Source organism: Silene latifolia, chromosome X, assembly GCF_048544455.1.
Source record: "Silene latifolia isolate original U9 population chromosome X, ASM4854445v1, whole genome shotgun sequence".
In the NCBI taxonomy this organism is placed as follows: Eukaryota; Viridiplantae; Streptophyta; class Magnoliopsida; order Caryophyllales; family Caryophyllaceae; genus Silene; species Silene latifolia.
This window is the reverse complement of record NC_133537.1, coordinates 71,814,063-71,830,440: the sequence shown is the minus strand read 5'-3', so window position 1 is coordinate 71,830,440 and position 16,378 is coordinate 71,814,063. Positions and strand designations below refer to the sequence as shown.

Below are 16,378 nucleotides of genomic sequence, written 5' to 3'. Positions count from 1 at the left end.
CGCCTGTTTCTTTGATTTATTCGTTGAAGCTTTCTTTTGACTTGTTTCCGGCTCATCTTTTTCAACAGCGTCCTCGACCATGGCAGGACCATCAAGGGTGGAGCCACTCCTCAAAGTGATGGCATTTAAGGTCTCCTTTTGATCAGTTTGGGTCGGTAAGTGCCCCGGAGCTCGAGTGTTACTTTTGCTAGCCAATTGAGCAATTTGGCTCTCTAGTAGCTTTATCCCGGCCTCTCTTGCTTGGGACTCCTTTAGCAACAAGTTCTTAAGCTCGGAATATTCAGAATTCTGCGATTCTTGCTGCTGCGGCACATAGGGAGATTTCTGATATTGTTGCTTTTGATGAGGAGGTACATAGGGTTGCTGCTGCGGGGGAGCTTGAGTTGGGTTCAGGACATTTTGGCTCCTCCAACTCAAGTTGGGATGGATATTCGGCTCATAGTAGGTGTTGGTCTGCCTATAGTGTTGAAAGGCAGCACAAGACTCAAAGGGACTAGGGCGTTCTTGAAACGTGTCCCTCGGCTCCACACCTTTCACAGGATTTAAAAGGACCGTCGACACAAAGATTTACTTGGTACATCCCACCTTTAGAAGCTCCTCCTAGTTCATACTTGTCAAATCTCGCATAAGAGCTTCAAGCGCAAAGAACAGAGGAAGATTCAGACTCTCCTCTGGTTCCCTCTGAATTCCAATACTCACCTTGTGGGTAGCTAGATCGTCAATGATCTTCCACCCCTTGGTTGCTCCCAAGTTTTCAAAGAAATCGGCCATTGGGCGCAGATCCAAAATGGCCCTCTGATCGTCGTACAACCCATTATAGAAATGATTGCACAAGCTCCATTTTTCAAACCCATGGTGCGGTATGGTTCGCACCAACTTCTTAAATCGGACCCATGCCTCGTGGAAGTTCTCATCCGGCCCTTGTTTAAAACTTGTGATTTGGGCTCTAATAGCAATCGTCTTAGAAGCAGAAAAGTACTTTTTGTAGAATGCCAATGCCAAGGAATTCCAATCAGTAATCCCATGAACGGCTCGGTCCAGATCTCTATACCACTCCCTTGCAGCATCACGAAGGGAGAAGATAAACATGGTCTCCTTGATCTGGTCTTGGGTCACACCGGCTGGTGGGGGTATGGAACAGCAGTAGTCAATAAAGGTCTCCATATGCTTAGCTGCATCTTCATTTGCGACTCCCAATCGCTTTCTCTCAACCATGTTAATGTATGAAGGCTTTGGTTCGAAATTCCTCGCATCTCCTGGTAATTCGAACCCCTTATATAAGTTTTCAGCTGTCGGCTCAGAATGACTAGCTATACTCGCTTCCTCGGCCATGACTGGAATTTCTGGAGAAGTAACTGTCTCGGCTGAAGAAGTGGAAACGGGTGTCTTCTTCGAACAGGTCGTTCTCGTAATAGCTTGACAGAGTACTCAGCTCTTCCTCTGTCGGTAATACCCTTTGTGTTCGTCTCAACTCGCGCAAAGATTTCTCTATCTCAGGATCAAATGGTACTAGTTCACCACCCTGTGACCTGCGCATAAGAAGAAACTACAAAAAGAATATAAGAAAAGTTGAAGGAACAGAAGTTCCTTAAACTAAGAAAGACTAAAAAATAAAACAACTAAAATTAGAACTATTGCCCCCCCGGCAACGGCGCCAAAATTTGATACCCGTCGTGAGGTGTCAAAAATAAGATTTATAATTTCCAACTACAACTATAGCAAGCGGCAGTCGGGTCGAACCACAGAGAGGCAGATGTAAATTCTAGTTGTCTAAATTCAGTCTAAGGTAACAGTTGTGGGGGTTGATTCGAGTTGGTCTACAGCTAAGAGTAAATAATAAACTAGAAAGACGGATTAAACAGATAAAGAAGGGGTACTATGATGGTCGGTTCATTAAAGCTTCGGCGGCAGCATACTAAACAGGTCTAAATCGAACACAAGTGAGGCGGGAAACAAGAGGTCCTGTCGGCCCACCCTTAACAAATAGCATCTTTCGATCTCGCTATAGGTCCCTAATGTCAATAATACTAACTCTCGTTCTGAAAAGTGACTAACGGTCTAAACTATACCAATCTTTCGATCTCAGCACAGTCTAGTCGATTTAATTGGTGATCTAATAACATACCCTATCTTTCGATCTAATGGGTTTGTCACACATTAAGTATCTAACTGGTCGCATGCATTCGATTCGTTAAATACAACATTAAAATCAATTAAAACGAAAGGTAACCTCACGAGGTCAGTCGATCGACCAAGAATGTCAGTCGATCGACTGACACGCGAATTCAGGCCGTGTTTAATACTTTGCCGCCTACGCTAAAATTCGCCTACATCCTAGCACAAATAATCTAGCGACTCATGCTAAGGGTAAAAACAATAATATTAACGATAAGAATTACTGAATTCATGCTTGAAACGATAAAGTAAACAATTAACATAAACGATAAAATTGGTTGCGGGAATCTAACTATCAATTCTAATCTAATAACGAAATAAGATGAACTGAAAGAAAACAGGAGGAATACCGAAAATCGCAGGAGAACAGTAACGGAATGATTAGAAGTACGAATAAAATCTGATGCAAACGATATCCCAAACCCTAACTATTAAAGCTAATGTAAAACTGATGAATTTCTGAATAAAACTTGATGATAAACTGAATGAATTGGGTTACGTTATAAAGAGAGTATACGTAACATAATTCCTAAACCTAGCAACTAGTGGGCTTGATAAATCTCGATCTTTTAATTCTCGTCTGGAATAGCGTCTTGGTCGATCGACTGACGTTACCGGTCGATCGACTGCTTAGCAGTGTACAGTAGCTTCTGTACCCCGATGGTTGGTCGATCGACTGAAGGTAACGGTCGATCGACTGCTTTAGCTGCTACTTGACTTCATATTTCTCGTGGGCTTGTCTTTAGGGCTCTGAAATGCGCACCAAGCTCGTTCCTCGGGTGAATACTTCACGTCACATGTAATGCAGGATACTCGGGGACGGATTTGGCTTGATTTCCGTTGGATTCTTCAAATTTCTGCAATAATGTACAAAATACGGAAGTAGACGGAAATAGGGAGAAATGCAGCATAAACTACATGAATGAGCTCTGAAATGCGTGTAAAATGGGATGTAAAACATCATATAAAAGACACACATCAGTCGGTAACGGCTATGTATAAATAGAGCATCTCGCCGGTCACCGGCCGGGCTAGGGTTGGTAGTTCTTTGAGGTGGTTCTTAAGAATGTCAAAGGCATGCCATTGCTCCTCTTCCCACTGGAACTATTTATTACCCTTTAAGATGTTGAAGAAAGCCCTTGACTTGTCTGTCGACCTCGATATGAATCGGGATAGCGCTGCCATTCTTCTTGTGAGTCTTTGGATATCTCTGATCGTTCGGGGTTCGGGGAGGTCTATAACGGCATGTACCTTTTCCGGGTTGGCATCTATTCCCCCTCGTGCTGAACAAGAATCCAAGAAACTTCCCCGACCATATTCCAAAAGTGCACTTCTTTGGGTTCAACTTCATCTGGTATCTTCGAAGGGACATGAATGTTTCCCCGATGTCGTTCAGGTGTTCCTCTTCGCTCTTGTTTTTGATAATGGCGTCGTCGACGTATACCTCAACGTTTCTTCCTTTTTGGTCAGAGAAGATTTGGTCGACGAGCCTTTGGTAAGTGGCTCTTATGTTCTTTACACCCAATGACATCATCTTGTACATGAGATGCCATGGCCTGTGATGAACGCGCACTTGAATTTTTCTGGCTCCCATAGATGTACCTGGTGGTACCCTGAGAAGGCGTCCAAGAAACTTAAAATGGAATGACCGCTTGTGGTGTCGACCAGCTGGTCGATTCTCGGCAGCGGGTAACAATCATTGGGGCATCTTTTGTTGAGTTTGGTAAAGTCCACGCATATCCTCCATGCTCCGGATACTTTCTTTTCCATTACAACATTAGCAAGCCACTCCAGATAGTCACACTTCTCGATGAATCTTGCGAATAGTAATTTGTCGACCTCCTATTTTATGGCAGCACCCTTTTCTGTTGACAAGTTCCTCTTCTTCTGCTTGATCAGTTTGTACGCGGGATCTACGTTCAGCTTGTGACCGATGACTTCATTACTCACTCCCAGCATCTCGTTGGAGGAGTATGAGAAAACATCTTTGTTTCTTTTGAGTACTCCGATCATATGGTCTCTGAAGGTGGGCGTTATATCTTCGCCATTGATAACGGAGCGTCCAGGGTCAAGTGCGACTATGGTAGTCCCTCACCTCGGTACTGGTCATTTGTGATCAGTTGGCTTTCCCTTGCTTATGCTCGCCTCTACATCTGGTGTGAGGCGTTTTGAGCTCCTTTGCACCTCTCGGCAGGAGTTACTCCCGGTCGTACCAGGGTTTGGCTCGTTCCTCTTCTTTATTGAAGAGGTTTGTTTGAATGTCATTACGTTGCATGATCTTGAATAGATTGGCTTCCATGAAGTTTTTTCGCTCTTCCGGCGTCTGACACGTATGCTAGCGTCAGTACCCGGACAAACATTACTGTGCTTATCACCGCTAGGGTCAATCTTCCGATCAGGACATTGTATGCTGACTCAGCGTCGATCATCATGAAGGTGGCTCGTACCCTCCATGACTGCATTCCTCTGCCGAACCTAACGGGAAACATGATGCTTCTCATCGGGGACGAGGCCTCTTTTGAGAATCCATACAGTGCTCCGCTGGTCGGCTTGAGGTGCTGGGGTCCGAGGGTGAGCTGTTTGAAAGCGGCTCGATACAGTAGGTTGTTGATCGTGTGGGCGCTGATCTTTAGGTCAAGTATGAGTGGATCATGGTGAGGGCTCACTATGCGCTTATGGTCGAACGCATTGATTGTCAAGTCGGGTATTCCCTCGACCGAAATGTCCTTCGGCAAGTTACCGACCCGGGAAATTAGGTTTTGGATATCCTCCTTGAGCTTGTTATGTGTGGAGCCTCCATCGTCTTCCCCTGTGACCATGTGAATCATGGGGGTATTATCTTCTCGTTCATCTGTGCATTCTTGCTCTGGTCTGTACGGGTCCTTGTACTTCCCTAAGTACCCGCAGTGCATGATGTCCTTTATTCCTTCCTTCAGGTGTCAGCACTTGTCCGTATCGTAGCCATGTCCTTTGTGGTAATCGCAATATTTGTTTCAGTCGCCTTCTTTTTTCATTTTGGGAGGCTTTCTCCACCTCTTGTTGTCCTTTTCTAGAGCGTACACTTCCGACATCCTTCTCTTAAGAGGGGTGTGATATTGGAACCATGGGAAAGGATCTCTATCTTTCTTCTTTGGTCCCAATCTTTCCTTGGTGCTCCTCCCACTTTTACGACGAGTTGGGGGTGAGCTTTCTTTCGAACGTCGAGGAGGTGATGCTTTGGTCGAGCTTTTTCTACGCACTGGGGAAGTGTCGACCGGCCTAAACCTCTTCCTGTAATCTTCCTCTCTGATGTACACGTCAGCCTTCTCCCGAGCCTCAATGAGGCTCTCCGTTGGCTTTCGAAGCATCTCACTCTTCAGGGCCCTATCTCTTAACTCGTGAGTTAAGGCAAAGACCGCCATTTAGTTGGAGAGACCCTTGATTTGCTAACTTTCTAAGTCGAAGCGATGAATGTAGTCCTCTCGCACGTTCTCTTGCCGGTGTATTGGTCTCTAAAGTGTCAGCGTAGATCTTCATAGGATCTGATTGATTCGTCCGGCAAGCCTCTGAACAAAGACTGCGCGAGCCTGACCAGGGTCACCGGGAATACCTTACACCACTCAGCGTCATCCACGTCTCACATCTCCATGTAATCTCGTATGCGGCTAGGTGGTCATCTGAATCCGCCGTTCCATCGAATTGGACTTTTGTCATTTTGATTTTGGGGACTTTTATCCTTTTAATCTTTTCCTCCAGCGGATTGGGCGTGGGAGGATGACTCACTTTCGGCGACCGCTCTTGGGTTGCCATGTAGCCATCTTCCTCTTGCCTTTCTCAGTCAGGTGAGAAAATATTGATTTAGTTTTCTCGCTCTGCCTGCTTCTCTTGGAAGAGCTCATTGGGGGAGTGTGATCGTCGTATGATGACGCGGTCGACTCCTGGACCGTTCGGGTGCGGGTCTCCTCGCGACGTTTGCTAGTCTCCACATATGTTGGGAGTCTTCTCACCAAAAAACTTACTGGGGGTGATAGGATTGTACCATCTTCATCGTTCTCCTTTCGTGGAGGAGTTGATAGTACATTCTGAGCTTGTTGTTGATGTGACCATAATTAGCGCATATTTAGCCCCCGAATTAGCCTTGTTCCCATGCTTTTTAGTGCATATTTGGGTTATTTATTATCTTTAGTTCTTTGTTTTGCATATTCTTTGAGATTTTGATCCCTTGGTAGGAAAGGAGTAAGAATCTTGCATTTTCATGGCAAAACGAGACTAAATTGATCGAATCCAATGACCAAGCATCAAGGAGAGACAAGATTAGAAGGCCTTTGTACATATTATAGTAGATGAGCAATGTTGAGAAAGGATCCTTGAGTCCCCAAGGAAATCCCCAAGGAATTTATGAAGAAAAGGGAAGAAAAGAAGAAGAAATCTTGTTGAAGAACAATCCGTGCGGATTGACTACAATCCGGCCTTCCTCCACCTGCACAATCCGTGCGGTTTCATCCCAAGACGCTCGGGTTAGCACTGCCACAATCCGCCCGGATTCCTCCAAAGCCGCTCGTGTTCCGCCGCCAGAATTCGCCCGTCCCGACACTAATCCGCTCGGATTCCTCTACAGCGCAATTTCGTCTTCTCCAAGCTACAAAGATAGAAGCCCCTCCTTTGAAAAATACCGGCTCCTCCCTGCTCAATCTAAAAAGTGTAATTACTAGTTTAGCCCTTAGTTAACCCTAATGCATCCCCCTAATTTCCACTATAAATACCCCATTAGTCTAATTAGAAGAGCATGTTCTTCTTATCAATAATTAGAGTAGTTAATACCAATCAAATCTCTCTTTAATTTTGTAATCAACAATTAATCAAGTTCTAATACAAGTTTTATTTCCTTAATCTCTCTTTTGTTCATCCTTTATTTTGGGTAATTGAAGATTATTTGGGTTATTATTGGGAGATTGACAACCTCTCAATCAAGCATCAAGTACTTCTTTTATCTTTGCTTTATTATTGGAATCATTAGTAGGTATAATTCTCTTAATCCCTCTTTAATTATTGTTAATTACTTTCATTTATTCATCATGTTTTCTTTTGTTGGTATGATTGACAACCTTGCTAGCATGATCAACATGATAATGAGTGAGTAGTCTCTTAGCTAGGGTTAATGGGTGATTAGGGGAAACCAACATGGGGAATGATTCATGCTTAAATCAATATGCTTTCATGTTTTATTTGCTTGCTTGCTTTGATCTCAACTCATGCACATGTTATATTTGATAAAATGCTAAGCCTATGAATCCTTGCATTTACCACCATCTCCTATCTTTTCAATGAGACTTGTAAGACATAACCCAACTCGAGTCTCATTAGACCATGCATGTTGTTGAGTAGGGAAGACGAAGTTGACTTGTAGGTGTTGTACAATCTAATCGATTCGGCTCCGGGACCCAAACTTTCCTAGGATTGTAAGATATAACCCAACTCAATCCATCACAACAATAATTGCTTGCTTATAATTTGAGAACATGTTTGTATGATCAATTCCCATGATTCCCCTATGATCCCATGACACCCTAGTGCTTTTGAATCAATTGTTTACAACCCTTTTATTTCATCTTACTTGTTTATTTTCATTGCTATTTTAGTTAGTGATCTTCTACATCAACCCAATTTGTGACACCCCTAAGACACCACTAGTTGCAATAGAAATCTCATTTCAATACCCGTCCCTTAGGATCCGACCTTTACTTGCCTCTTTACTAATTATAGAGTTGTTTGTGAAGCTATAAATTGTGTTTTGATTCGGACGTGACCCAACGACCACACCCTTAATTGTGAACACGAAACGGACCGATCAAAAATGGCGTCGTTGCCGGGGACGGTGTTTACTTGATTTAGATTTCCTTTTATTGTTATTAGTTGTGTCTTTCTTCGCCTTGGGGAAGTAAAACTCCTCAAGGTTTGCTCTAATTGTTTTCGAGTTGTTTGATATTTTGCATGTCTAGAAGGTCACAAGGTGATTTGTTACCTTTTGACCGTGAAATTGAAAGAACCTTGACGAACAATAGGAGATTTTCTAGGAGGAATTTGAGAGGTATTAGTGAGGTTGTTCAACCAACTATTGAGTTCATCAACCCTTTTGCAAGAGAAGGAGAGGAGAACCCATTACACAATACCACCCAAAATCAACCTACAATGCCTAAGTTCTCGTCACATTCCGTACCCACCGAGGAGAACCTACCCAATGGTACTCCCACACCACAACATCTAACCGGAAATTTTATTGCCAAATCCGCCTTTATCCAATTAGTCGAAAGGAGCAAATTTGGGGGGATGCCTAGTGAAGACCCTCATTCTCATATGGAAACCTTTTGTGACTATTGTGATGCGATCTCTCAAACCGGTGTGACTCAAGACCAAATTCGATGGGTCTTATTTCCTTTTTCTCTAATTGGCACCGCAAAACAATGGTTGAAGGGCCTTGATAAGTCCACTCTCGGAATAAATTCTTGGAAGAAGTTGGCTCTAGCTTTCTACAAAAAATTCTACCCACCGGAAAAGACTAACATGCTAAGAGCTCAAATTACGGGTTTTAAGCAAAGGGATGAAGAATCTTTGTATGAAGCTTGGGAGCGGTTCAAGGGAATTTTTCGCTCATGTCCTCACCATGGACTTAGCGAATGGTTCTTGGTACAACAATTTTGGAACGGTTTATATGAAGATTCAAGGAACATTCTCAACATGGGATCAAATAGAATATTCACCGAAGTTGATGACAATCAAACATGGAACAAAATTGAGGAAATGGCGGTCCATAACTCACAATATAGTAGACCTCGCAAGGCTACTAGAGGAGGAAAGCATGAAGTGGACTCCGTTACTCAATTGGGTGCTCAACTTAGTGCTCATATTGACACAATCAATTTGAAGTTTGAAAAAGCTATGGCTAGACTTGAAGAAGTCTCAAAATCACCAAAGCATCATGTTAATGCCATGACGGCATCCTCATCAATCCCAAGTGGGATATGTGAGAATTGTGGAACTTTGGGACATGACCAAAGTGAATGTAGGGGAATAAATGAACAAGTGAATGCTTTCCAAGCATACAAGAGTGGTACCCCTTATTCCAACTATTATAATGAAAACACCAAGTTTCACCCAAATCTATCATACAAAAGCCAAAATGTTCAAAACCCTCAAACAACATACACTCCACCACCCATGAGAAACCAAAATCAAAGATCCTTTTACAATCAAAACCAAGGTTACCAAAATCAAAATCCATACAATCACCAAAATGACCAAGGTTTTGATGTCCAAAAAGCGGTCCTCCAAATGCAAAAGAATCAACAAGAATTTCTCACTCAAATGCAAAAAGATAGTCAAGCAAAGGAAACCACCATCAACAACATTCTAGCTCACACCAAGATGTTGGAAACACAATTGACTCAACTAGCATCTTCAAGCTCACAAAGACAAAAGGGGCAATTACCACCTCAAAGTAATCCCCCAAGACATGAAACGGTTAGTGCCATTCACTTGAGAAGTGGTACAAGGTATGAAGCACCGAAGAAGCAAGTTGAGGATGAAGTTGTGGAAGCTAGTGATAAGGAAGAAATTGTGCAAAACGCCAAAGATGGAGAATCATCAAAAGAAGAAATTTCAAAGAGAAATGAAGACAAGGTCAAGGAGAAGGAGCCCATTGTGATTAGACTTCCTTTTCCAAGTCGTCAAGCCAAGCCCAAATTTGATGACCAACTTGGAAAGTTTATGGAAATTGTGAAGAATTTGGAAGTCTCAATTCCTTTCACGGAATTAATAAATCACGTGCCGGCCTATGCGAAATACATGAAAGATATCCTCACAAAGAAGAAGTCAATCCGGAAACTTGAGACTATCGCCTTCACTAAGGTGAGTAGTGCAATACTTCAAGGGAGTTCACCTCCAAAACTAAAGGATCCGGGAAGCTTCTCAATACCGTGTACCATTGGCGACACAACGATCAACAAAGCCTTATGTGATCTAGGGGCTAGTGTGAGTGTTATGCCGTACTCGGTAAGTAAAAGGTTGGGGATGGGAGAACTCAAATGCACCAACATCACACTCCAAATGGCCGATAGATCGACGAAGATACCATTAGGGATATGGGAAGATGTCCCCGTGCGAATTGGGAAGTTTTTCATCCCGGTGGACTTTGTCATTGTTGATATGGAGGAAGATTCCAACATTCCAATCATTCTAGGAAGACCTTTCCTACACACCGCGGGTGCGGTGATTGATGTGAAACATGGTGAGCTCACTCTAGAAGTGGGAGATGAAAGCATAACCTTTAATCTTGACAAGACTATGAGAGCTCCTCGTTTGCATGAACCGTGTTTCATGATTGATCATTATAGCCGAAAGGATAAAAGGAAGAAATCGGAACTCCAATGGAAGAAGAAAATTGAAGATGCTCCATTCAAAGAGCAAGTGAATTGTGACAAGGAGAGCTTGCAAAGCTCATCAAAATCAATCAAAGAAGAAGAAGATGGCCTCATTGGCCAAGAAAAGAATTTGGGAGAGTTGTCTCCATCAAATCAAGAGTTTTTCAATGATCAACTTAATGAAGTTTGTGGTCTTTGGGACGACGAATTTGAAGGGATTTTTAACCCCTACATTGGTAATGCCATCGATCAAGACCGACAACAAGGGCCAAGGTCTATTGAAGACCTCTACCATGATAATGAACAAGCTTTTGATTACTTTTTCAAGGTGTTGAGCAACATCAACAACACCTTGAACATGCCCCCTTGACATCTCATCAAGAATGAGAGTTTGGTGGAGTCCTCCCTAAACCACCGTTTGTAAATATTTCTAACTCCCTAACTCGCATTTCAATTCTTGTATTGCATTTTTGTCATCTTTGGATTTTTATTTACTTTGATCAAGATAATTGTCATGTTTGAGAGAAGTGAGGGAGGGACTAATAATTTCAATTGATGTGTAGTGCTTTAGCTTAGTGTGGGGATGGCAATTGCCAAGGCTATCCATGCCTTAGTAGTGCCCCCACAATGAAGAACACGAGATATGAAGAAGAATGGAAGAATGATAAGGGATATGCTTTATACACGGATAGAACTGAATCCGGGTACAATGGGGCCGAATCCGAGCGGATTCAGCAGAATCCGCCCGTCTACAGACAATCCGAGCGTATTGGGTAGAAGACGCACGTCCCTATGAGCTGAATTTTTGAAAGATTTTTGACTGTAAGAGAATCCGGGCGTCCTGAACAGCAATCCGCTCGTCTCTGAAAATCCGCCCGTCTTGAAAGGAAGACGCCCGTCTTCTTTCTTTGAGGAAAACAAGAAAAATTCCTAGATCGAAATCCGTCCGTCTTACAAGAATCCGCCCGTCCCGTGTCAGCGAATCCGAGCGTCTTCTCTTAAAGACGCCCGTCTTTAGGCGAGTTTTTCCCAACCCGAGAAAGTGCGAGAATCCGCCCGTCTTGAGCGAAAACCGCACGGATTGCCCCTGATTCAATTTTTTCGGGCTTTATAAAACCCCTCCCACCTTCATTCATTCATTCATTCATTCATTAATAACACTACTTCAAAACATCAAAACCCTCATCCTCCCCATCATAAAAACAAAATTCCTCAACTACATTCACCAAAATCAAATCAAATCATCCTTTTAACAACAAATCAATCACTCCTTTTTCAATAAAAATCAAAACCAAGCACAAAATCTTCAACCTTTGAGTTGATTTTTGAATTCATAAAGGCAAAGCCTTTCACCTTTAAATCGATTTGGGTACACTACAAATTGAAGATTTTTCATTCTTTTCTTGGTTAATTCATCAATGGCAAGGACTAAGGGAGCAACAAAGGCACCAAAGGCTAAGACACTTTCACAAAGGCAAAAGGCTCTTCAAGCAAAGAAAGCATTGGCTATGGTGGTAGCAACCCCAAACTTGGAAGTGCAACAACAACAACAACCTTCTATGGGAGCAACAACATCTACGACTCCGGAAATTGATCAACTTTTGCATTATCCGGAGGTAACTTTTATTTCCAAAACCCATAGAGATACTTTAACCAAGTTTGCTAGGAAATTATTTTAATCCACTAAGTTTATTTGTGAAGATACCTCAGATAAGTTGGGTGTCCTTGAGCAAACTAGAGCCTTTTTCAAAGCAATGGGGTTGAAGAAATTGTTTGAATAAAAAGAATTGACATACCCCTCCCTTACCTTGGAGTTTTTGAGTTCTTTGAAAGTCACCAAAGTTGAGACTAGGGAGAACCTCGAGTTTCGTCTAGCTAATGTTAGTAGATGCATTTCCTTTAGGGAATTGGGTGAAATTTTGGGTCTTAGTGATGAACCGAGTTATTTTAAGAATTATGGAAAGTATGACCCCGACCCTCTTTGGGAGGCAATTTCCGGAAGGAAATTTGAGGATTTTCATGCGAGTCGTGCTCTTTTAGTCCACCATCCGGGCATAAGGGTATGGCACAAGGTCATAGGAAACACCATTATTGCAAGGAAAGATACCAACCATTTCACCAAACTTAATTTTATTCTTCTTGAATCGGCTTTGAACATTGGAAGAGTACACACCAAGCCTTTCAACTCTTTAAGGTTTTTGGTAGATAGATGGCTCAACATTGATTGTGGGAAGAAAGGCACTACCGTTATTGTCAATGGCGGCCTAGTCACTATCCTAGCTAAATACTTTGATCCTAACTTCAACAAGGATAACAAGTATGAAGCAAAGGAGGGTGGTCATCTTATTGATATGCATACTATGATCCACAAGTACAAGTGGGTTGCCCATAACCCTCTTGACACCAAGTATGGATGGCTCACTAGTGAGGCTAGATCGTTTACTTTGTCTTCAAAGATTTGTCGTCTAAGCGTCCACCGGACCAATTATCTACTTCTCCTTTCAAAAGAGGCCGAGTATATTATCCGACAACAAAAGGGTGAACTTGAAATGCCCTCCTCTTCCATTGTCACACCACCTTACCCTTTTGAGTACCAAGAGTTCAAGCCGGAAGGTGTTGAAGCAAGAAATGATTATTTGACTCTTCTCATGCAAGAAATGCACAAGCAAGCCTTTGAGGATCGGAAAAATGCTTACTTGGCTCAATATCCACCCCTCCTACACTTAGCTAGGCAAGGACTACTTGATTTATCATGTCCTTTGCCTAGTTGGGCGGATAGAGAAGTCCTGTTTCCGGGTGCATCTAGGGTCGTTTCGGGTGACAATGAGGTTGTCGGTAATGAAGAGGTTGATGATAACATTGATGAGGAAGCAAGTGAAGAAGGAGAAGAGGATGGTGAGCAAGATGATGAGCAAGGTGAAGAAGAAAGTGAAGAAGCAAATGAAGAGGGAAGTGGCAATGAGACCACTTCTAATGAGGAAAGTGATGATGGTGATGATATGATGGAAGATTAGCAAGCCTTGGAGGCTCATACCCTCTCATGGTTTGTCTATTTCTCTCTTTGTTTTAATTATTTTCTTGATCATTGCTGGAGTAGTCCTAGCACCATAGAGGACTCACACCTCGGTACCATTGAGGTGTTCTCATTTTATTGTTCCCACTTTCAAAATCCAAAATGACAAATTAGTTTCATGCATTGCATAGTGTGTGCATGAACTACACCCATCCTTGGACATTAGCAATAGTGTCTAACTCGGTTTGGGGAAGTTAATGCATACACAACGGGAGATAATCTAAATTATCCTCTCCGTCATAACAAAAACCATGCATCATGTAGTGTAGACTAGTGTAGATTGCATTTAGTATAGAAATCATGCATCATCTTTGCATAATTTCCCATCATTTTGGCCATTGAGGACAATGCCCATATTAGTGTGGGGATGAGGAATTCTAACTTAACTTTATATTCTAAAATGATAAAAATTGAAAAATTTTGAAAATCATAAAATTTGAAAATTAAAAAGCCAAAAACATGTTTATTTCCTTTTGTAGTGTAGTCTTGTATATATTGTTTGTATATATTGTGTTTGTTCATCCTTATTCACATTGATTGACTACGCCACATCCGAGACATGAGGATCATGAAGACCGCATGGTATGATCTTTCCAATCTCCTTTTTCCTATTTATGTTAATGACTATGTGGCTTTATTTTGTTTGATGCGGTATAACAATGTGAACTTAGGACTTGCATTTAGTTTAAATGTCATATTAGTTGATAGAATCACTTGCATTAGGATGTTTATATTAGTTGCATCATAGCATATAGTTGCATTTAGATAAAAGTTTTGAAAAATGCCTAATTAGGAACTTTGACAAGAGCAACTAAGCCATTACAAATACTTGTTCAACTTAAGACTTTGCCTACTAGAATGGTTGTAAAACACCCTAGATAATGTCATACTAGTGTCTTTTGACCCATGACCCAAAGCCTAGTCAAGGGTTTGCATGTGAGTCACCTATCCAACCCCGTGATGCGATGTGGACTTGGTTAACTTGTCTAGGTGACCTTGATTGACCTTGTGGTAAGGCAACCCAAAAATACTTTTCTATCAATAAGTTTGAAGTGCTCATTTCAAAGAATTTTGTCAAGTGGAAGTAATTTAATGCCAAGGAAACCTCAAATGTTATGAATTGTTGAATGTTGAGAAATTTAATTTGTTTTAATGGAGGCGTACCACTTCGATGTGCTTTGGAGCGGGATCCATTGAATTGGGCCCCCCCACGGTTGTGAATTCGGCCGCCCAGAGACAGAGTGACTATCACCCCGAAAAGCTATTGTCTAGAGGTTAACCGGTTGCTTAATAAGCGATTGGCGAAAGCAAAGGACACTAGCCCGGAAGGGACAAACCCCATCTAAAATTTTTGAAATGTAAAAGTCGAATGAGGTCAATTTTGAATACTAGTCATATCCACCCGTTGTGTATAAAGATTTGAGCATTTCATTCCCAAAAAGCCTTTTTGTCAAGCCACTTTGTCGAGCTTGGGACGATCCATGACCTTTACTTTTGTAGAGAATTCGAGACTTGTCATGTCATATGCTACTAGCATCATAGGGATCATCATTCCACCACCATCCGATCGCTCTTGACGAAAGCATTTGGAAATTGAGGACGAAAGTAGTCTAGTTTAACACCATTTGGAGGTGATTTAGTGCCATCCTCTTAGCCTTAGTAATTTGTTGAACTAGTATTTGTGAAGGATTACATGCTCTCAAATTTGTTCCTCTTTAGTGCCTCCGCCGCTTGATGAGGAAGTGGCTATTCTTTTGTAGATGCATCCATTATGTGATTTTGTGTGCTTAATGTTTGGATGTGTCGCCATTTTGGCAAGACCCACCTTGCCTTGCAAGAAGGCATCCTACCTCATGGTTGTCTTGTTGTGAGTTGAAGGGGCGGAGTGAGACCCGCTAATTGTCTCATATCGGCTATGTTATTAGGTTAGTTTAAATAATGGTCCTAGTCTTTGTCACCTCTTTACTCGGGACGAGCAAAGGTTCGGTTTGGGGATATTTGATGTGACCATAATTAGCGCATATTTAGCCCCCGAATTAGCCTTGTTCCCATGCTTTTTAGTGCATATTTGGGTCATTTATTATCTTTAGTTCTTTGTTTTGCATATTCTTTGAGATTTTGATCCCTTGGTAGGAAAGGAGTAAGAATCTTGCATTTTCATGGCAAAACGAGACTAAATTGATCGAATCCAATGACCAAGAATCAAGGAGAGACAAGATTAGAAGGCCTTTGTACATATTATAGTAGATGAGCAATGTTGAGAAAGGATCCTTGAGTCCCCAAGGAAATCCCCAAGGAATTTATGAAGAAAAGGGAATAAAAGAAGAAGAAATCTTGCTGAAGAACAATCCGTGCGGATTGACTACAATCCGGCCGTCCTCCACCTGCACAATCCGTGCGGTTTCATCCCAAGACGCTCGGGTTAGCACTGCCACAATCCGCCCAGATTCCTCCAAAGCCGCTCGTGTTCCACCGCCAGAATCTGCCCGTCCCGACACTAATCCTCTCGGATTCCTCTACAGCGCAATTTTGTCTTCTCCAAGCTACAAAGAAAGAAGCCCTTCCTTCGAAAAATACCGGCTCCTCCCTGCTCAATCTAAAAAGTGTAATTACTAGTTTAGCCCTTAGTTAACCCTAATGCATCCCCCTAATTTCCACTATAAATACCCCATTAGTCTAAGTAGAAGAGCATGTTCTTCTTATCAATAATTAGAGTAGTTAATACCAATCAAAT

At 42.1% G+C, this 16,378-nt stretch overlaps 1 non-coding gene across 1 annotated transcript; it reads right to left on the bottom strand.

Annotated features, from left to right (window-relative positions):
- Nucleotides 1–8,715: 8,715 nt before the first annotated feature.
- LOC141625482 (small nucleolar RNA R71) lies at nucleotides 8,716–8,822 on the bottom strand. Its single transcript, XR_012535260.1, has one exon. It is a non-coding gene; the product is annotated as a small nucleolar RNA R71 (small nucleolar RNA).
- Between the last annotated feature and the right edge of the window lie 7,556 nt (nucleotides 8,823–16,378).